At 35.8% G+C, this 23,961-nt stretch overlaps 1 long non-coding RNA gene across 1 annotated transcript; it reads right to left on the bottom strand.

The window, feature by feature from the left end:
• Positions 1 to 2,190: 2,190 nt before the first annotated feature.
• Positions 2,191 to 2,639, bottom strand: LOC118647706. The gene is made up of 2 exons (XR_004964866.1): positions 2,434 to 2,639; positions 2,191 to 2,344 (listed from the first exon to the last, which is right to left on the bottom strand). It is a non-coding gene; the product is annotated as an uncharacterized LOC118647706 (long non-coding RNA).
• Positions 2,640 to 23,961: the final 21,322 nt, after the last annotated feature.

Here is a 23,961-nt window from a genome sequence, read left to right as displayed (position 1 = left end):
CTCTCTCTCTTTTTCTCTCTTAATAAGATCTTCAAATTTATTTAATTTCTCTCTCTCTCTCTCTCTCTCTCTCTCTCTCTCTCTCTCTTTCCTTCTCTCTCTCTCTCTCTCTCTCTCTCTCTCTCTCTCTCTCTCTTTCTCTTCTTCTTCTACCTATCACTTAATTCTTGCAATTTTTTTAAACTTTTTATTTTTTATAAATATCTATATAAACACTGGCGCAAAAGAAAACGAGACAAAAGTTTTGACCAATTTTTAGGCAATCTTCAAAGTGATGCAACTTTGCGAAAAATCATCTAAATTACATGTACTTTTTTTAAATTAAAGGGCAAAGACTCTACTTTGAGAATCCCTAGGTGAAAGTTTGATTTGTTAAGTGCTAATATAACATATAGTATTGCATTGAGTAGGCAGTCCTCAACTACATATCTCATTGGATACATTACATTTTTTTGCAGTGTATATATAGTTTGACGTCCGTATCAGCTATATTAATTGATTTTGAAACAGCTATAAGAAAATCAATATATCTACCAGTTTGGAGTCAATGTTAATTACAACCAAATGATATATTGATTTTCTACCCCTGACATTCATTAATATTATGTAAATTTTTATTTCTATTTTCTGTATATACCTCTTTAATATTTCTTTTTTTCTTTTCTTACTCTCTGCTTCCTCTATTTCTTTTTTTCTTTTTTTAATATAATGTTTATTTTCTTTAACCTTAAATAAAAACATTTATATATGTTAAAAATAAAAACGCAATTAAGTCATTAAAAATTCAAAATTTTGACAAAACAAGCTTTACAGCTTTTTAAACAATTATTAAATACCTATCTCGTCTTTCTTCCTTTTTTCTCTCCGCTTTTTTATGAAATGTCTTAATGTTTATTAATTTAAAAGAATTATGCTTTTTGAATCTTTTCTCTCTTTTCTTTTTTTCTCTCCTTTCTTTATCTTTTTCTCTTTCTTTAATCCTCTATCCTTTATCTTCTGCAATTTTGAATAAAAAACGTGTAAGTATAATTTTATAAATAATTACATAATATTATATAAAAACATTTTTATAAAAAATTATTATTTACTTAATTATTTTAAATTTTATTTTTTATTTTTTTTATCTCACGCTCTCTCACTCTCCTTTTCTCCCTCTCTCTCTTTCTCTCTTTCTCTCTCAACACAAATTATTAATCATATTTTTATGTTGTCTATATCTATCCTCTATCTTCTGCAATTTTGAATAAAAAACGTGTAAGTGTAAGTTTATAAATAATTACATAATATTATATAAAAACATATTTTAATAAAAATTATTTACATATTTTTTTAAAACTTTTTTTTATAAATACACACACACACACACATATATGTATGTATTTATTTAAAAAAAGTTAAAAGAATTAAGTAAATAATAATTTTTAATAAAATATATTTTTATATAATATTATGTAATTATTTATAAATTTACATAATTTTACACACACACACACACACACACACGCGCGCGCACGCACAAATATACACACACAGAAAAGAATATAGCCAATAATATATGTAATTGCGAGCTGCTAACTTACAATAATATTTACTGTTAATGCTCTAACACTCTTCTTTTTCTTCTTTCTTACACTCTCTTTCTCTCTCTCTCTTTTTCTGCTCCTTCTTTCTATAGAAGTCGCTGTTTCTCCTTCTGTTTTCTTTTCTGCTTCTTTTTTCAACAAAAGTCGAAACTCTCTTTCTCCTACCAATCTATTTCCTTTCCTTCTTTTTTTCTAAAAGATTATAAAATTTTAAAGATATTACTGTTATTTCCTATATATATTGCATTATTACTTAATATATCTTAATATTATATAAAAACATATTTTAATAAAAATTATTTACTTATTTTTTTTAAACTTTTTTTTTATAAATACACACACACACACATATGTATGTATTTATTTTAAAAAAGTTAAAAGAATTAAGTAAATAATAATTTTTAATAAAATATATTTTTATATAATATTATGTAATTATTTATAAATTTACATAATTTTACACACACACACACGCGCGCGCATACACAAATATACACACACAGAAAAAAATTAGCCAATAATATATGTAATTGCGAGCTGCTAACTACATAAAATACTCAATACAATAATATTTACTGTTAATGCTCTAACACTTTTCTTTTTCTTCTTTCTTACACTCTCTTTCTCTCTCTCTCTTTTTCCGCTCCTTCTTTCTATAGAAGTCGCTGTTTCACCTTCTGTTTCCTTTTCTGCTTCTTCTTTCTACAAAAGTCGAAACTCTCTCTTTCTCCTACCAATCTATTTCCTTTCCTTCTTTTTTTCTAAAAGATTATAAAATTTTAAAGATATTATTGTTATTTCCGAGAGAGAGAGATTATATTATTACTTAATATATCTCTTTATTACTTACCTTATTACTTACACACTTTTGATATAACCAATTTTGATTTGAAAACACAACTGTCAAACACAACTGTCAAACACTACGAAGCATGCGGCTCAATGATCAACGAAAGAACCAATCAGCATCGCGGATTAAAGGCAACAATTCTTCGAGACTTTCGAGATGACTTCGATACATTCGATAAATAAATAACATATCTTTTTTAGAAAAGGAAAAAGTAATAGTTTGTTATCATTTTTCACAAGTTTCTCTTTAAAATCTGGCTAATATTAATCCAGATTCTTAAAGTTCATTCTTTTCTAAGCAATTAAAAAAAATACATGTCGATACGATGTTTTTTGTTGATTGCACACGAGTTTGAAATTTGCACTGCATTTTCGAGCATTTTAACGAATAAATGCGGTATTTTTTGAATATCATGAATTTTGAGTATCAATATGATATTGCACATTGATTTTATTTGTGTTGAACTTAATCATATCGCCGTCATCAAAGTGATGGCGGCGGTATAATGTGCACCACGTGGAGAATGACGGTCGGATTTTGTACATTATGTGGTTATAAAATTCATCAGTAGAAATTTGTATTTACTGATCTGAATATAACGGATAGCTGACGCACCAATTTCACTGAAGTCAACAGAAGATCACATTCCTCTATACTCATAAACCCACACATACACGTAAACATACATATACACATACTCATACATAAAAAATAAAAGTTCAAATTTTATTTCAAAAATCAGCTTTTCAAGGCCACATGATGGAGAAAATCCGACCATCATTCTCTACGTGGTGCACATCGGGTCACTTTGATGACGGTGGTATGATTGGGTTAAACAGGAATAAAATCAATGTGCAATATCATATTGATACTCAAAATTCATGATATTCAAAAAATATCGTATTTACTCGCTAAAATACTTTAAAATGCAGTGCAAATTTCAAACTTGTGTGCAATCAACAAAAAACATCGTATCGACATGTATTTTTTTTTAATTGCTTAGAAAAGAATAAACTTTAAGAATCTGGATTAATATTAGCCAAATTTTAACGAGAAACTTGTGAAAAATGATAACAAACTTTTACTTTTTTTAATTAAAAAAAACATGTGGTTTTTATGCGATACAAAAGGTTCGCACTTAACAAACTTTCGCGTAGGGATTCTCAAAGTAGAGTCTTTGCCCTTTAATTAAAAAAAATACATGAAATTTGGATGATTTTTCGCAAAGTTACATTTGAAAATTGCCTAAAAATCGGTCAAAATTTTTGTCTTGTTTTTTTTGCGCCAGTGTATGTATATATATTGGGTAATCCAAAAAGTCATGTCGCATTTTGCTAATAGATGTCGTTAGTTCATTTTTTCTTAATAGAAACGCCATTCGTTTTAACTTTACTTACATACTATTTGAGGTGACACTTTTAACCTATACAATAAACAAAAGATTGTGCGATTCGACTGAGTTTTATAGATTTTATACAGATTTGAAAATGGAGGAAAAAACCGTGGGTTATATTTTGCTTTTTTATTTCCGCAAAGGCAAGAATGCGACACAAGCTTGTGAAAAGTTGCGTAAAGTTTATGGTGACGATACTCTAACAGAACGTCAGTGCCAGCGCTGGTTTGCGAAATTCCGTTCTGGCGATTTTGATATGAACGATGCTCCTCGCTCAGAAAGGTCAATGAGGGCTGACGATGACGAAATAAAGGCATTGGTTGAGTCTCACCCACGTTACATGACACGAGAGATTGCAGAGGCACTAAACATTGATTAATCAACCGTTCATGACCATTTAAAGAAGCTCGGATTCGTAAGCAAGCTCGATGTTTGGGTTCCTCATGAACTTAAAGAAGTTCATTTGACGGCGCATATAAGCATTTGTGATATGCAAAAATTATTGGATCTTGGATGGGATGTGTTACCCCACCCACCATACTCGCTTGACCTTGCACCTTCAGACTATCATTTGTTTCGCTCCTTCAATGGTAAAACATTCGATTCCGACGAGGCTATAAATCGACACCTGATACAGTTTTTCGCTTCTAAATAGAGGTCATTCTATCAGCGCGGAATTATGAAGCTTGTTGAAAGATGGCGAAAGGTCATCGAACAGAATGGCCAATACATTATTGATTGAATTGTCATCTTCATATAAATAAATTATCTTTGAAAAACATAGTAAAAATACGACATGACTTTCCGGATTACCGAATATATATGCGTGTATATAAACATAAAATTTAATTTATGTTATAGTTGACAAGTCACAATTATTTGTTGCCTAGACGAGATCACTCGCATGCTGCAGTCATTTGGCCTGTTCTTTTTAGCTGCACTGATACACTGGTGCAATAAGTTAAAGTGAGACAAATATATTTTTGTCTCACTTTAACTTGAGAAAAAAATTTTTTTCATTCTAACTTGTTGCACCAGTGTAGCAGTGCAGCGAAAGAGAACAGACCAATTGTCTGCAATACAAAGAATATTCGTTCCACGGTAGTCATTAAACAATGGATACACGCTATATATGTGTGATAATTACAAAAATTTTAAGCTAATTGTTTAATTAATATTATACGTATGATACTTATTTAATTAAAATTGTTTAATGTATAATCTATTGCAAGAATAATATAATTTCTTAAATAAATATTTATATTTATATATATATTATTGTTTTTACCCTTTTATTTAATTTAATTTTGAATGCCGCTTTTTATCACGTCCATAGGAAGTCTATAGAACGTCCATAGGACGTCCATAGACCGTCCATCGGACATATTTTAGGGATATAGCATGTCCATCAATTTCATAAACCAATGTCCCATGGACGTCCATAGAATGTCCGAAAGATGTAAAACGGATGGCCTGTGGATATCCTCAATATCCGTTAAGGACGTTTTATGGATGTCATTAGGATATCCGTGTGCTGTCTGAGCCGATTGGACACGGACTCGATTGGACACGGACCCAATTGCACACCCACCCGATTACACATCGACCCGATTGCACACGGACCTGATTGCACACGACCCGTTTGCACACGGACCCAATTGGAGAGACCTTCATTTGCGCACAGTACAATTGGACATGTTGCAATTGCCTACCGTGCTATTAGACACGAAACATTGCACACTGTTCAATTGGACACCGTTCGATTGGACACCGTTTGATTGGACACAGTTCGATCGGACACAGTTCGATTGGACACAATTCGATTGCGCACCGACCCGATTGCATACGATCCGTTTGCACACGGAACCGATTGGACACAGACCCGATTAGACACGGACTCGATTGGACACAGTCTTGATTGCACACCATCCCGATTGGACACAGTCCCGATTGAACACGGACTCGATTAAACGCAGATCCGATTGGACACTGACCCGATTGGACACGGGCCCGATTGCACACCGACCCGATTGCGCACCGACCCGATTGCGCACCGACCCGTTTGCATACGGACCCGTTTGCACACGGACCCGATTGCGCACCGACTCGATTGCACACGGACCCGATTGCACACCGATCCGATTGCGCACGGGCCCGATTGCACACCGACCCGGTTGCACACCGACCCGATTGCGCACCGACCTGTTTGCACATCGACCCGTTTGCACACGGACCAGATTATATACGGACCCGATTGCGCACTCACTGGTTTGCACACGATACGATTCCGCATCGCAGAATAATGCAAAAACAACTTGGATAGCACAGAAAATTTAGCATATATTTTCATAAAATTTTTACGAATTTATTTAAAAAATATTTTTTTTTAATTATATGTATAATTAGTTTTCATAAACCATTTAGAAATAATACAAAAATTATTGTTAACAATATATAAAATATATTTTTAAAATGTACTGAAAGATATTTATGGTATATAAACTTGAAATATTTTTTATATAATATTTTTGGATTATAATAGCATAAATATTTTTAATATTTTCATAAATATTTATCATAATTTTTTTATACCTGAGAAACTTAGACACAAAAATACGTACAAAATATTTATTATAAGTATTTTTCTTTCTTATGCATATTCTATAGTCGCAAACCCATGTGGTGCAGAAAATGCTTTGTGCGCACGCACGCACGCACGCACGCACGCACGCACGCACACACGCACACACACACACACACACACACACACACACACACACACACACACACACACACACGCGGGTGCAAGGGGGGCTTCCCCCCCGCACCCACCCTGTCCAAGTCGCTAACCCATGTACTATCTACAATACGGAATCGCATCGCGTGCAATCGGCTCCGTGTGCAAACGGGTCGTGTGCAATCGGGTCGATGCGAAATCGGGTTCGTGTGCAATAGGGTCGGTGTGTAATCGGATCCGTGTGCAATCGGGTCCGCTTCCAATCGGGTCTGTGTCCGACCGGGACGGTGTGCAATCGAGACTGTGTCTAATCGGGACTATGTCCAGTCGGAAAATACTACTGTGTCCAATCGCTTATGTGCCGTCCTCTTGTGACTTATTTATTGTCATTTCAAATGATATTCGTATTGGAAACTGTCTTGTTTTAAATTTAAATGGTAATTCCCAATCACTTTTTACTAAATCTATTCTTGATATGATGACAATTTGTCCTTGTGCTGGTCCTGTTAGAATCTCTCCATAAATTATATATTTTTTTAATTTGTTATTATTAATTTTGTTTCATTGCATAATCCTTTTTTTGTATTTAAATTTCTTATTAAGATTAATGTAGTGTAGCTGCAATTCCTGTAGAAGCACATATTAGAATTTTCTTGTTTTTTCCACGTAGTACACTCATAAATGTGTTAAATAAGTATGTTTTTCCACTTCTTACAAAATCGTCAATATAAAATAATCTTTCCTTTCAAATTCATTATTTATTGACTTTCTCGTACACGTGCTTTTGTTCTTCATTTAATGTTGTTATTGAATATTCTCCGCGTTTTCATTTTTCTTCCATGTTATACTCTGTTTCATATATATTTATCGGCTTCGGATTTGGCAATTGATATTTTTTACATCTACTTCCATTATTTTCTAAAATTTCTTGAATATGGTTTAAAGCCAAATTTTCTGGATTGACAATATTTTTCTTACATAACATAGTCCTCAATCATATATTCTTTGTATTTATTCCATATTATTAGTACATTTGTTATGTTTCCGTAGATGTATATGTAAACAAATAATTCTCGTAGTTCTTCTGGCATTTTTTATTCTATAGCTTTCTCTGTTGTTTTTTCCCATAAATCATCTGTTTCTACTAATTGTTTAACTAATGCTGCGTCCTTAAAGGTTTCATAACGTAATCCATTTACACTTTTAATATCCTCATAATTTTTCGCTCCTGTTACATGCAGAAGTAGTAGTCGTAGATAAAATCTTTCAATATCTTATATACCTACTGTATATAATCTCAATATTATTTTCTCACCCCTATTTGTACGTCGCACAGTGGGATCAAATCCCGAAAAGCTGGCCAAAAATCGAAAATGGTAAAATTTTGCTTAAAACTATGTATATAGAGGTTTTCGAGGTCGCTGATTATGATTCTGAAGTCGAAATTAACAAAAAATTAAAATGGCGGATATAAAATAGCGATATTGAACGGAGAACATGTAGCTAAAAATAGCTAAAAACATAATTCTTGCTTGAAACTTTACATATAGAGGTTTTCAAAGTTACTAATCACGAATCTGAAGTCAAAATCAATAAAAAATAAAATGGCGGATTGAAAATGGCGATATAAAATTAAAAACGTTCAACCAAAAACATAAATATTTATTTTTTTAAACTTGGCCACAGTATAAATATCTCTATTTAACTATGTTATATATTTTTTCAAAAAAAATTTTTTCAACAAATTTTTTTTTTTTTAATTTTTTGGGGGAAAAAATAAATAGCATAGTTAAATAGAGGTATTCATGTCAATAGTTAATACTAAGACAGTTCTAACCCAGGTGCTCCGAGGGGGGTGCGGGTGTGCGGGGGGGGGGGGGTACCCGTAGGCGCGGGGGTATGACGTCACGCGGGGAGGGGGATCTCGCGGTTCGGAAATTGCTGACGCAGTATTTTCGGGTCCGCGACCCGGGAGCGGGAGAGCGGTGTGCGGGGGGGTACCGGTAGGCGCGGGGGTATGACGTCACGCGGAGAGGGGGATCTCGCGGTTCGGAAATGGCTGATGCAGTATTTTCGGGTCCGCGACCCGGGAGCGGGAGAGGGATGTGCGGGGGGGTACCGGTAGGCGCGGAGGTATGACGTCACGCGGGGAGGGGGATCTCGTGGTTCGGAAATTGCTGACCCGGTATTTTCGGGTCCGCGACCCGGGAGCGGGAGAGGGGGAATCGGGGTCCGCGACCGCCGCCGCCGCCCGCCGCCCGCCGCCCGCCGCCCACCACCCGCCGCCCATCGCCGAGTGCATGAGAATACGTACGTGATGGGTGGGGAGCGAGAGAACGCGATGTGCAGTATGCGATAGGTAGTACGCAATGTGTGTGTGTGTGTGTGTGTGTGTTTGTGTGTGTGTGTGTGTGAGTGAGCGTCAAGAGATGAGAGCAAGAGAACGCGATGGATAATATCATGCAATAAGTGTGAGTGAGAGAGCGTGCGAGAATATGTATGTAACGGGTGCGAGCGAGAGCGTGCGATGAGTGCGAGCGAGAGCGATAGCATACAAAGTATAAGAGAATGACGATAACATTGTGAAAAACGGGAGCAAGAGAACGTGAGTATAAGAGAGAATATGAAAGAGAGAAGACAAGTGTATGAAAGAGCGAGAGAGCGGGAGCGCACGGGAATATAAGAGAAAGAGGGAGAGGATAGTATAATGTGTGAGAGTTAGAGCGAGAGCGCGCAAAGTACGATAGAGAATGGTGATTTTATAATAATCATTTAAAGAGCGCAATAACGGAATGAAGAACAATACGCGTACATAAAAGTAATCTAAACTATTTATCGAGGATTGAAGTGCGAATGAAAGAGCGTGCGGGAATATGTATGTAACGGGTTTGAGCAAAAACGTGTGATGAGTGTGAGTGAGAGATCTTGCAGGAATATGTATGTAACGGGTGGGTGAGAGAACATGCGATGAGTGCAAGTGAGAGCGATAGCATACAAAGTATAAGAGAACAACGATAATATTGTGAAGAACGCAAGCAAAAGAAAGTGAGTATAAGAGAAAATATGAAAAAGAGAAGATAAGTGTATGAAAGAGCGAGAGAGCAGAAGCGCACGGGAATACAAGAGAAAGAGGGAGAGGATAGTATGATGTGTGAGAGTTAGAGCGAGAGCGCGCAAAGTACGATAGAAAATGATGATTTTATAATAATTATTTAAAGAGCGGAATAACGAGATGAAAAACAATACGCGTACATGAAAATAATAAGTCTAAACTATTTATCGAGGAATGAAGTAATCACTCACCGGAAAAGCAGCCCCATGCCTCAGCCCAGGAACTAGTCCGTAAAAGAACAAAAACTACACTAAACTATCACTACATTACTAACTATTACTACACTGAAACTATCACTACTAAAAACTACTAAAACTACTAAAACTACTATCAATTAATACTATAATTATAAAAATAATGTTAGAGGAGGAAGTCACTCCTCCCCCTCTTCGGGGGAGTCATTATCTCCCTCGTCCTCCTCCTCCTCCTCAAAGTCTGATACCCCCATGTAGTCCATTGGGGACTGCAAGGGGTTGGAGGACCTCGCGGGGGTCACTGTCACTGTCACCGTCACTGTCACGGTCACTGTCACGGTCACCGTCACTGTCACTGTCACCGTCACTGTCACCGTCACTGTCACCGTCACTGTCACCGTCACTGTCACTCTTTTCTCGATCGGAGACTTCGCGAAGGTCTATAAATTCACCCACTACTTCCCCCGCATCTTCATCAGCGTCTACAATTGCCAAAATGCCCGGAATGGGCGATGCGGGGGGTGATGGAATATATACATGCATGATATAAGTACACGACGCGATGCACACCGTAAAAAACAGTGGACGACTAACATAGAGAACTGAGAAGACAGCACGGCAGTTGCAAGAAAGCTTAAAAGAGCTGACATATCAAAATGATAGGCTTCAGAGAAAACGGGATCACATATCTCAATCATGACCGATAACCCGCCTTAATCTTTTATACCTGCATGCACCTTAACGAAGGACCACGTTTACGAATACGAATATGTCTATGAAACTAGATTGCATAGTATTGAACTGGACGCTAACATAGAGAACTGAGAAGACAGCCCGACAGTTGTGCACCTTAACGAAGGACTATCAAGCAATTCACAATATCGAATAGAAAATTAATAGTTTTGCAACCCTTTCTTATTCATTCTCATTCTCTCTCACCATCATGCGATCTTTATTTTACATACGGTTAGATAGAAGTATGAGATGATGGCATGATAGAGAACTCGAGTAAGAGAACGTGGCTAAGAGAAAACATGAATAAATATGGTTTTATTTTATTTCCGTTGATGCGAGGGCGTGACATTATGCAGATCGAAGTGGTCTTGCGGCACATTACTTTCATTTTCAGATTATATTTTATAAACATTACAGATTTTATTAAACATTTACAAGGAAAAGCAAAGAAAACACTTTATTTTTGAAAAAATTAATCGTTTAAATGTTACATCGAACGGTTGATTGGGAGGAGATCACGTTTCGCAGGCACGTTTGTCACCATGGAACAGCTGAGCAAGGAGAAGGAAATCGCCCCTCCGAGGTCTGCGTTCGCCAGCATCACCATGATGCTCTTTCCCTCTTATGTACTGCGGTTTTCATGATTTCTCTTACACTCGTTCGTACATGGTCATCTCCGTCGACTTACATGTTATCTCTCACTCCCACCCGTACGCAATGTCTCCAACCGTACGCTCATTATCATTCCGGCTCTCTCATCCACTGTATTTTTCTTATGCGATCACCTATTAACATACATGTGTTTCCATCCATCACACCTTATCTATGTACCTCCTACTCAGTCCTACATGTGCCCTTTTACCTCTAAAGGAACAAGAATTATGGAAAACAATTTCAAAAAAATTAAATTGAATTCAGAAAAATGTGTATGATTCATCAAAGATATAGTCTTATAGTATACTCTTATGCTACCTAGTAAGAGATATAGTCTTAATGAATTTATATCAGTCAAAGTAAAGAGCACATTAAACATGAATCGAACGTATTATACATCAATCAAATACATCCACCAACCGCTAAAGAAGCATAGAAGAGAGAAAATAAACTAAATCATTATTTATAATTATTTTCATTTATTTGTCATGCAAAGCGTTATACAAAATATTATAATATAAAGCGTAAGCAATTATTTACTTCTATGAGACAAGTTTTATCATATTTTTTATGCAATAATTTTACAGCATCGCTTTTATGAAATTATTCGTTTGACATTGCAGCGAACAGCTGATTGGAAGAAGATCACGTTTCGCAAGCACGTTCCGTTCCGGTAAAAAGAATAGCCGCTTGATAAATTTTATTGAACTATATCAAACATCAAACATTAAACCACCATTATACATCTATGTTTGCTTTTCAATGCATTCTTGTTCTCTCTCTCTTTCTCCCATTCGTTACGTTCATACACGATCATCTTCGTCAACTTACATGATATCTATCGTTCCAACTCGTACGCAATGTCTCCGACCGTACACTCATACAATCCTATCATTCTAACTCTCTTTCATCCGTTGCATTCACTCTTTATCTATGTACTCAACCCTCCTCCTCCTCCTCAGTCCTGCACAAACCATATTACCGCTAAGGGAACAAAGATAGTGAAAAACAATCTCAAAAAATTATTTATAAATATTTTGAAAAACATGCAACATGTAACCCCTTATCCCTTACAAGAATTTATCTTAGTCAAAATAAAGAGCACACAAATCAAACATATAATATATCAATCAAATCACATTATATCATACATATCAAATCACGTTGTATATCTATTGAACTGTTATCATTGTGGATCAGTATAGCCAATTATAAGCGGACTGTGCTGAGTCGATGTGCGAGCAAAATTCAAGAACTATCGATACCAGCGGTCCTAGCACATCTTCGGTTTGAAATTACATGCAAACGTTTAAAAAAATATGAATGCAATACGAATTGTAAAGAATAAAATTGTAAAAAAGCAATAATGTATTAGATTATTACATAAACTGATATAATATAAACGTTAATGAGAAAATTTCTCTATACTAAACACATCCAGTGCTACCGCATCATCAATATCCTCCTCATTGTTCAAAAATATCTCTACACACACTCTACAATCTTGCGCAGGTTTAACTTCAATCAGTTTTTTGTCACAGAAAGAACACTTTATCACAGTTGCCAATGGATCATCCTGCGATAATTTGCTTCTAAATCCATGTGATTCTGGAGTTCGATACCAGCTTCTGAATCTTCCCGACCGATAGCATCTAAAACATTGGCGTCTCCAAGGAAATTCAGTCTCAATGAAGCATCTTTCCATGGGCTTTATGCATAGACCCGTCAAGATATTTGCATATCTTTCAGGATAGTCTTCTGGGCACACCCCATCAAATTGTCTCACCTCTTCAGGGGACTTGTTCAAGGGAATCTTCATCTATAAACATTATCTATTAAACTCTCTCTATATATTTATTTTAATGTCTTAAAGTCTACTTTATTTTGTATTGTAAAATTACCTTTATTTTCTCAATCGTTGACTAAACTTCTTAGATTTGCACTGTTCTTGTAATCTCTCACTCGCTAACTTCTCAGACTTGTACTGGACGTTTGACGTGAAACAGCGGACCACTTCATTTTATATCATGAAAATACATGTCTCTTACATATGAAATAATTTAGACTCAGCTTCTGACGTGGAATTTTTTTATCTGGTGATCACCAGTTAAATATATTAAATACATTTTGTAATACAATTCTTAACATGTTTTTTCATATAGCGTATCACCGACGTCATATAATATTATTTTATACTGAAATTATTTGTTTGACATTGCAGCGAACAGCTGATTGGAAGATGATCACGTTTCGCAAGCACGTTCCGCGGAGAACATTTGAGAGTGTCCATGTGAGACGCGTTTGACTAACGCGGAAAGCGCGGAGTTGAGCGTAAAAAGAATAGCCGCTTGATAAATTTTATTGAACTACATCAAACATCAAACATTAAACCACCATCATACATCTACGTTTGCTTTTCAATTTATTCTTGTTTTCTCTCTTTCTCTCATTCGTTACATTCATACATGGTCATCTCCATCGACTTACATACATGATATCTATCGCTCCCACCCATACGCGATGTTTCCAACCGTACGCTCATACAGTCTTATCATTCAAACTCTCTCTCTCTCTCTTTCATCCATTGCATTCACTCTTTATCTCTCAGTCCTACACAAACCATATTACCTGCTAAGAAAACAAAGATGGTGAAAAACAATCTCTAAAAATTATTTATAAATTGTATTCTGAAAAACACGTATAATTTATTATCCCTTACATTATTATGCTATATGAATTTATCTCAGTCAAAATAAAGAGCATATAAATCGAACATATTATACACCAATCAAATCACATTATACATATCAAACCACGTCGTATATCTATTGTATCTATTGAACCGTTATCAAACCGCATGGTATCGAACTACTATTGAACCGCTATCGAACCGTTATCTTTGTGGATCAGTACAGACAATTATAAGCGGACTGTGCAGATTCGATGTGCAAGCAAAATTCGGGAACTATTGATACCAGTGGTCCTAGCACATCTTTGTGTGAAATTACATGTATTACGTTCAAAAAATCTGAACGCAATACAAATTGTAAAGAACACCAATACGAACGGCCAAAAATTTATTATCGAGTTGAAGGCAGTTTGCGTTATCAACTGTACTTTACTTCTGAAGTGCTCCTGTAATTAAGGACATATTTTGATAACTTTTAAATCGTCTAAAATTTTTATAACTATCACAATCGAATGTGTATCGAATCACTTCATCTATCAAATTGTAAAGAACACCAATACGAACGGCTAAAAATTTATTATCGAGTTGAAGGCAGTTTGCATTATCAACTGTACTTTACTTCTGAAGTGCTCCTGTAATTAAGGACATATTTTGGTAACTTTTAAATCGTCTAAAATTTTTATAACTATCACAATCGAATGTGTATCGAATCACTTCATCTATCAAATTGTAAAGAACACCAATACGAACGGCTAAAAATTTATTATCGAGTTGAAGGCAGTTTGCATTATCAACTGTACTTTACTTCTGAAGTGCTCCTGTAATTAAGGACATATTTTGGTAACTTTTAAATCGTCTAAAATTTTTATAACTACCACAATCGAATGTATATCGAATCACTTCATCTATTATCTATCAGACATATATCGAACCACTATTATACAGCTATTGAAGCCGTTATCAGATCCTTTTGTACAGCTACTGAACCGATATCAGACCGTATCGTACAGCTACAGAACCGATATCAAACCGTATCGTACAGCTATTGAACCGTTATCAAACCGTTTTGTATAGCTACTGAACCGATATCAGACCGTATCGTACAGCTACAGAACCGATATCAGACCGTATCGTACAGCTATTGAACCGTTATCAGACCGTTTTGTATAGCTACTGAACCGATATCAGACCGTATCGTACAGCTACAGAACCGATATCAGACCGTTTTGTACAGCTACTAAACCGATATCAGACCGTTTTGTACAGCTACTGAACCGATATCAGTCTGCATCGTTAAATTTTTAACGAATAGATCCCACAGACTTCCCGATATAAAGAAACATAAAATAGTCCGGGGTGCAGGGGCAGAGTCTTCGTCCATCTTACTTGTAATCGATTAAATAACTGCATGTTTTTGCAATGGTTAATATCGTTGTAACAGTCTTTCAATATTTACATGTATCCATCCATTTAACATCCACTTATTTAATCGATTACAAGTAAGATGGACGAAGTCTCTGCCCCTGCACCCCGGACTATTTTATGTTTCTTTATATCGGGAAGTCTGTGGGATCTATTCGTTAAAAATTTAACGATGCAGACTGATATCGGTTCAGTAGCTGTACAAAAGGATCTGATAACGGCTTCAATAGCTGTATAATAGTGGTTCGATATATGTCTGATAGATAATAGATGAAGTGATTCGATATACATTCGATTGTGGTAGTTATAAAAATTTTAGACGATTTAAAAGTTACCAAAATATGTCCTTAATTACAGGAGCACTTCAGAAGTAAAGTACAGTTGATAATGCAAACTGCCTTCAACTCGATAATAAATTTTTAGCCGTTCGTATTGGTGTTCTTTACAATTTGATAGATGAAGTGATTCGATACACATTCGATTGTGATAGTTATAAAAATTTTAGACGATTTAAAAGTTATCAAAATATGTCCTTAATTACAGGAGCACTTCAGAAGTAAAGTACAGTTGATAACGCAAACTGCCTTCAACTCGATAATAAATTTTTGGCCGTTCGTATTGGTGTTCTTTACAATTTGTATTGCGTTCAGATTTTTTGAACGTAATACATGTAATTTCACACAAAGATGTGCTAGGACCACTGGTATCAATAGTTCCCGAATTTTGCTTGCACATCGAATCTGCACAGTCCGCTTATAATTGTCTGTACTGATCCACAAAGATAACGGTTCGATAGCGGTTCAATAGTAGTTCGATACCATGCGGTTTGATAACGGTTCAATAGATACAATAGATATACGACGTGGTTTGATATGTATAATGTGATTTGATTGGTGTATAATATGTTCGATTTATATGCTCTTTATTTTGACTGAGATAAATTCATATAGCATAATAATGTAAGGGATAATAAATTATACGTGTTTTTCAGAATACAATTTATAAATAATTTTTAGAGATTGTTTTTCACCATCTTTGTTTTCTTAGCAGGTAATATGGTTTGTGTAGGACTGAGAGATAAAGAGTGAATGCAATGGATGAAAGAGAGAGAGAGAGAGTTTGAATGATAAGACTGTATGAGCGTACGGTTGGAAACATCGCGTATGGGTGGGAGCGATAGATATCATGTATGTAAGTCGATGGAGATGACCATGTATGAATGTAACGAATGAGAGAAAGAGAGAAAACAAGAATAAATTGAAAAGCAAACGTAGATGTATGATGGTGGTTTAATGTTTGATGTTTGATGTAGTTCAATAAAATTTATCAAGCGGCTATTCTTTTTACGCTCAACTCCGCGCTTTCCGCGTTAGTCAAACGCGTCTCACATGGACACTCTCAAATGTTCTCCGCGGAACGTGCTTGCGAAACGTGATCATCTTCCAATCAGCTGTTCGCTGCAATGTCAAACAAATAATTTCAGTATAAAATAATATTATATGACGTCGGTGATACGCTATATGAAAAAACATGTTAAGAATTGTATTACAAAATGTATTTAATATATTTAACTGGTGATCACCAGATAAAAAAATTCCACGTCAGAAGCTGAGTCTAAATTATTTCATATGTAAGAGACATGTATTTTCATGATATAAAATGAAGTGGTCCGCTGTTTCACGTCAAACGTCCAGTACAAGTCTGAGAAGTTAGCGAGTGAGAGATTACAAGAACAGTGCAAATCTAAGAAGTTTAGTCAACGATTGAGAAAATAAAGGTAATTTTACAATACAAAATAAAGTAGACTTTAAGACATTAAAATAAATATATAGAGAGAGTTTAATAGATAATGTTTATAGATGAAGATTCCCTTGAACAAGTCCCCTGAAGAGGTGAGACAATTTGATGGGGTGTGCCCAGAAGACTATCCTGAAAGATATGCAAATATCTTGACGGGTCTATGCATAAAGCCCATGGAAAGATGCTTCATTGAGACTGAATTTCCTTGGAGACGCCAATGTTTTAGATGCTATCGGTCGGGAAGATTCAGAAGCTGGTATCGAACTCCAGAATCACATGGATTTAGAAGCAAATTATCGCAGGATGATCCATTGGCAACTGTGATAAAGTGTTCTTTCTGTGACAAAAAACTGATTGAAGTTAAACCTGCGCAAGATTGTAGAGTGTGTGTAGAGATATTTTTGAACAATGAGGAGGATATTGATGATGCGGTAGCACTGGATGTGTTTAGTATAGAGAAATTTTCTCATTAACGTTTATATTATATCAGTTTATGTAATAATCTAATACATTATTGCTTTTTTACAATTTTATTCTTTACAATTCGTATTGCATTCATATTTTTTTAAACGTTTGCATGTAATTTCAAACCGAAGATGTGCTAGGACCGCTGGTATCGATAGTTCTTGAATTTTGCTCGCACATCGACTCAGCACAGTCCGCTTATAATTGGCTATACTGATCCACAATGATAACAGTTCAATAGATATACAACGTGATTTGATATGTATGATATAATGTGATTTGATTGATATATTATATGTTTGATTTGTGTGCTCTTTATTTTGACTAAGATAAATTCTTGTAAGGGATAAGGGGTTACATGTTGCATGTTTTTCAAAATATTTATAAATAATTTTTTGAGATTGTTTTTCACTATCTTTGTTCCCTTAGCGGTAATATGGTTTGTGCAGGACTGAGGAGGAGGAGGAGGGTTGAGTACATAGATAAAGAGTGAATGCAACGGATGAAAGAGAGTTAGAATGATAGGATTGTATGAGTGTACGGTCGGAGACATTGCGTACGGGTTGGAACGATAGATATCATGTAAGTTGACGAAGATGATCGTGTATGAACGTAACGAATGGGAGAAAGAGAGAGAGAACAAGAATGCATTGAAAAGCAAACATAGATGTATAATGGTGGTTTAATGTTTGATGTTTGATATAGTTCAATAAAATTTATCAAGCGGCTATTCTTTTTACCGGAACGGAACGTGCTTGCGAAACGTGATCTTCTTCCAATCAGCTGTTCGCTGCAATGTCAAACGAATAATTTCATAAAAGCGATGCTGTAAAATTATTGCATAAAAAATATGATAAAACTTGTCTCATAGAAGTAAATAATTGCTTACGCTTTATATTATAATATTTTGTATAACGCTTTGCATGACAAATAAATGAAAATAATTATAAATAATGATTTAGTTTATTTTCTCTCTTCTATGCTTCTTTAGCGGTTGGTGGATGTATTTGATTGATGTATAATACGTTCGATTCATGTTTAATGTGCTCTTTACTTTGACTGATATAAATTCATTAAGACTATATCTCTTACTAGGTAGCATAAGAGTATACTATAAGACTATATCTTTGATGAATCATACACATTTTTCTGAATTCAATTTAATTTTTTTGAAATTGTTTTCCATAATTCTTGTTCCTTTAGAGGTAAAAGGGCACATGTAGGACTGAGTAGGAGGTACATAGATAAGGTGTGATGGATGGAAACACATGTATGTTAATAGGTGATCGCATAAGAAAAATACAGTGGATGAGAGAGCCGGAATGATAATGAGCGTACGGTTGGAGACATTGCGTACGGGTGGGAGTGAGAGATAACATGTAAGTCGACGGAGATGACCATGTACGAACGAGTGTAAGAGAAATCATGAAAACCGCAGTACATAAGAGGGAAAGAGCATCATGGTGATGCTGGCGAACGCAGACCTCGGAGGGGCGATTTCCTTCTCCTTGCTCAGCTGTTCCATGGTGACAAACGTGCCTGCGAAACGTGATCTCCTCCCAATCAACCGTTCGATGTAACATTTAAACGATTAATTTTTTCAAAAATAAAGTGTTTTCTTTGCTTTTCCTTGTAAATGTTTAATAAAATCTGTAATGTTTATAAAATATAATCTGAAAATGAAAGTAATGTGCCGCAAGACCACTTCGATCTGCATAATGTCACGCCCTCGCATCAACGGAAATAAAATAAAACCATATTTATTCATGTTTTCTCTTAGCCACGTTCTCTTACTCGAGTTCTCTATCATGCCATCATCTCATACTTCTATCTAACCGTATGTAAAATAAAGATCGCATGATGGTGAGAGAGAATGAGAATGAATAAGAAAGGGTTGCAAAACTATTAATTTTCTATTCGATATTGTGAATTGCTTGGTAGTCCTTCGTTAAGGTGCACAACTGTCGGGCTGTCTTCTCAGTTCTCTATGTTAGCGTCCAGTTCAATACTATGCAATCTAGTTTCATAGACATATTCGTATTCGTAAACGTGGTCCTTCGTTAAGGTGCATGCAGGTATAAAAGATTAAGGCGGGTTATCGGTCATGATTGAGATATGTGATCCCGTTTTCTCTGAAGCCTATCATTTTGATATGTCAGCTCTTTTAAGCTTTCTTGCAACTGCCGTGCTGTCTTCTCAGTTCTCTATGTTAGTCGTCCACTGTTTTTTACGGTGTGCATCGCGTCGTGTACTTATATCATGCATGTATATATTCCATCACCCCCCGCATCGCCCATTCCGGGCATTTTGGCAATTGTAGACGCTGATGAAGATGCGGGGGAAGTAGTGGGTGAATTTATAGACCTTCGCGAAGTCTCCGATCGAGAAAAGAGTGACAGTGACGGTGACAGTGACGGTGACAGTGACGGTGACAGTGACGGTGACAGTGACGGTGACAGTGACCGTGACAGTGACAGTGACGGTGACCGTGACAGTGACCGTGACAGTGACGGTGACAGTGACAGTGACCCCCGCGAGGTCCTCCAACCCCTTGCAGTCCCCAATATGGACTACATGGGGGTATCAGACTTTGAGGAGGAGGAGGAGGACGAGGGAGATAATGACTCCCCCGAAGAGGGGGAGGAGTGACTTCCTCCTCTAACATTATTTTTATAATTATAGTATTAATTGATAGTAGTTTTAGTAGTTTTAGTAGTTTTTAGTAGTGATAGTTTCAGTGTAGTAATAGTTAGTAATGTAGTGATAGTTTAGTGTAGTTTTTGTTCTTTTACGGACTAGTTCCTGGGCTGAGGCATGGGGCTGCTTTTCCGGTGAGTGATTACTTCATTCCTCGATAAATAGTTTAGACTTATTATTTTCATGTACGCGTATTGTTTTTCATCTCGTTATTCCGCTCTTTAAATAATTATTATAAAATCATCATTTTCTATCGTACTTTGCGCGCTCTCGCTCTAACTCTCACACATCATACTATCCTCTCCCTCTTTCTCTTGTATTCCCGTGCGCTTCTGCTCTCTCGCTCTTTCATACACTTGTCTTCTCTTTTTCATATTTTCTCTTATACTCACGTTCTTTTGCTTGCGTTCTTCACAATATTATCGTTGTTCTCTTATACTTTGTATGCTATCGCTCTCGCTCGCACTCATCGCACGCTCTCGCTCGCACCCGTTACATACATATTCTCGCACGCTCTCTCACTCGCACTTATCACACGCTCTCTCACTCACACTTATTGCATGATATTATCCATCGCGTTCTCTTGCTCTCATCTCTTGACGCTCTCACTCACACACACACACAAACACACACACACACACACACACACATTGCATACTACCTATCGCATACTGCACATCACGTTCTCTCGCTCCCACCCATCACGTACCCAGCTAGCCAGGCCTGTTAAAATCACATATCGTGAAAGCTTTACAGCAAGGATTGTTTCAATTTTGACAACAATTTTATGACAAGTAATTGTCTGTTGCTTTGTTTTCTAAAAGTTTTGAGCAAATTTACGGCAAAAGTTTTCATCACACGATGCTGCAAATAACAGAGAAAGACTTGTACATAAATATTACGTATCGAAATTACAAGATTTGTTCCGACACAATAAAATGCAAAACTTAAGCAAATAACAGAGCAAACCTTGCTACACGACATGACAATAAATTTATGGCAGAAACAGGAAATCTTGTTAAGCACAGAATAACGGCAATTTAGTAGCAAGAACAAAATAAAACTTGCCGAGCATACTTTCGCAACAAAATTGCGTCAAGGTGTGTCCGTAAACAGCTTAGTTTTTGTTGGCAAGGCTTGTCGCAAATAGTATGACGCACATTTTATGTAAATAATAGGGTTGCATTATCGGGTTTTAAACTTTATTTCTGACTTTACTATCTATCTCGAGATGGCGCATTTCTCGTGAAAAAGATTTACCTACTGGATTAATAAAAGGGGCTCGTCGAGAACAGAGAACCAAGTACGATTGCACCATTCACATTTAATATTGGACTAATCAGTCTAATATTTCAGTCTAATAATCATTTTTGTTGATCTAAATTTCGAAAATATTTGTCCTGTTCTTGCCACAAATTTGCTATCATATTGTGCATAACAAGGTTTGCCTTGTTTTTGCCACAAATTTGCTATCATGCTATGTTCAACAAGGTTTGCTCTATTCTTGCCACAAATTTGCTATCATATTGTGTACAGCAAGGTTTGCCTTGTTCTTGCTGCAAATTTGTTGTTATGCTTTATTAGTAAATTTTATCCTGTTATTTGCATAAAATATGCGTCATACTATTTACAACAAGCCTTGCCAGCAAAAGCTAAGCTTAATGCGGACACACCTTGTCGTAATTTTGTTGCAAAGGTTTGCTCGAGTTTGCGGCAAACTTCGCGTAAAGTTTGCGTCATTTTGCTAGCTGGGTACGTATTCTCATGCACTCGGCGATGGGCGGCGGGTGGCGGTCGGTGGGCGGCGGCGGCGGCGGCGGTCGCGGACCCTGATTCCCCCGCTCACGGGTCGCGGACCCGAAAATACCGCGTCAGCAATTTCCGAACCGCGAGATCCCCCTCCCCGCGTAGCGTCATACCCCCGCGCCTACCGGTACCCCCCCGCACACCCCTCTCCCGCTCCCGGGTCGCGGACCTGAAAATACTGCGTCAGCAATTTCCGAACCGCGAGATCCCCCTCCCCGCGTGACGTCATACCTCCGCGCCTACGGGTATCCCCCCCCGCACACCCGCACCCTCCTCGGAGCACCTGGGTTAGAACTGTCTTAGTATTAACTACTCATGTCGTAAAACTTTTGTATGAAACATTTTTTTATATTTTGTTTAGTTTACGAGATATATCGAGAAAACGCAAAAATGTCTCAACTTTGAAGCGTGCTCTCACCCCTTCAAGCCGTTTTTGAACCAAAATAAAACATTTCTAAATTAATGTATTTACCCCTTCTACATTTATGCCAAGTTTCATTAAAATCAGAAAATTTTCCGTTTAGGCTTATAAACGGTTTGAAGGAGTGAAACTACCCTTCAAAGGTTGAGATATTTTTACCTTTTCTCGATATATCTCGTAAACTAAACAAAATATAAAAAAATGTTTTATACAAAAGTTTTACAGCATAAATAATTTTTTTAATTAAACTTGTTACACACTATTTGTGGTTTTTATGTGTATAATCTATAGGATATCTTGAAACATTATAAGGTATAACATATTTTTATTCTAAATAAACTAATAAACTTTTGCATAAGACTGTAAAATAATTTCTGTTAGTAAATTAATTATTATTTAATTATACATAATATTATTATATTTATCGTCGCCCGTTCTTCTACAGTTGTCTCAATGGTTAAAAAGAAAATAATAATACCAACAGTTTGTAATATTTATTTATTATTATAAAGTTTAATTATTAGTTATTAGTAGTAATTAATAAAATATTTTTTAAGGCGCCTTTATTTTATGAGGTACACCACAATTTATACACGGTATTTCCATGCTGTTACACGACTCAAAGCCTTGTCCATACATTCTATATCTACTTATCTTGTTTATGTCTCGGGGCGTATTACATATTGAAATTGCATAAATAAATAAATGTAATAAAAACAATAAAGAATGTAAATATAATAATGAATGTATTTATAATTTGCGAGTGTATGCTAATACTAATCTTATTCACGTCTAAAAAATGTCAGTTATATCTACGTCTAATTTTAGAAGTTTTCTAGACGTAAACAAGATTAGTTTGTCATTATCAACTATTAATAAAAATCTGAAAAACGTTGCGTAAATATCACGTGTGCATTTAGTATATTCGGAGAGATTATTTCTTGAAATTTTTTAACTGTACTGTTTTTTTACATAATATAACTGACACAACGAATTTGGTTAAATATGTTGTATTTTTATTCCATTATATAAGATCAAATTATTTTTCCCATATACATAAAATATACGCATGCATTTTATGGATGACATTTTTACATTGCTGATAAAAAGTATTACCATACATATATTTGAAGGCTTTTTCTGTAACATAAATGTAGTTGTTATAAATATTTAATTGTCTAAATAATGTATTACAATTATCTATCTTCGTATCTTTTTCCCAATATTTTTATTGGTACTTACATTATTTTTATTCCTCATAATGTTTGCAATCATGATGCTCAAAAAAATGATGCATACATATTGCTTGCATCAAGAACAACGTATTATTGCCGGGGCGTTACATATGGAACATCGTGGTACATCTTGTATGTCTTTTCCAGAGAAACAGAAATCCACTGGAT

Source organism: Monomorium pharaonis, chromosome 10 (genome assembly GCF_013373865.1).
Source record: "Monomorium pharaonis isolate MP-MQ-018 chromosome 10, ASM1337386v2, whole genome shotgun sequence".
NCBI lineage: Eukaryota > Metazoa > Arthropoda > Insecta > Hymenoptera > Formicidae > Monomorium > Monomorium pharaonis.
The sequence above is the reverse complement of the archived record's forward strand: the minus strand, read 5'-3'. Positions and strand labels throughout refer to the sequence as shown.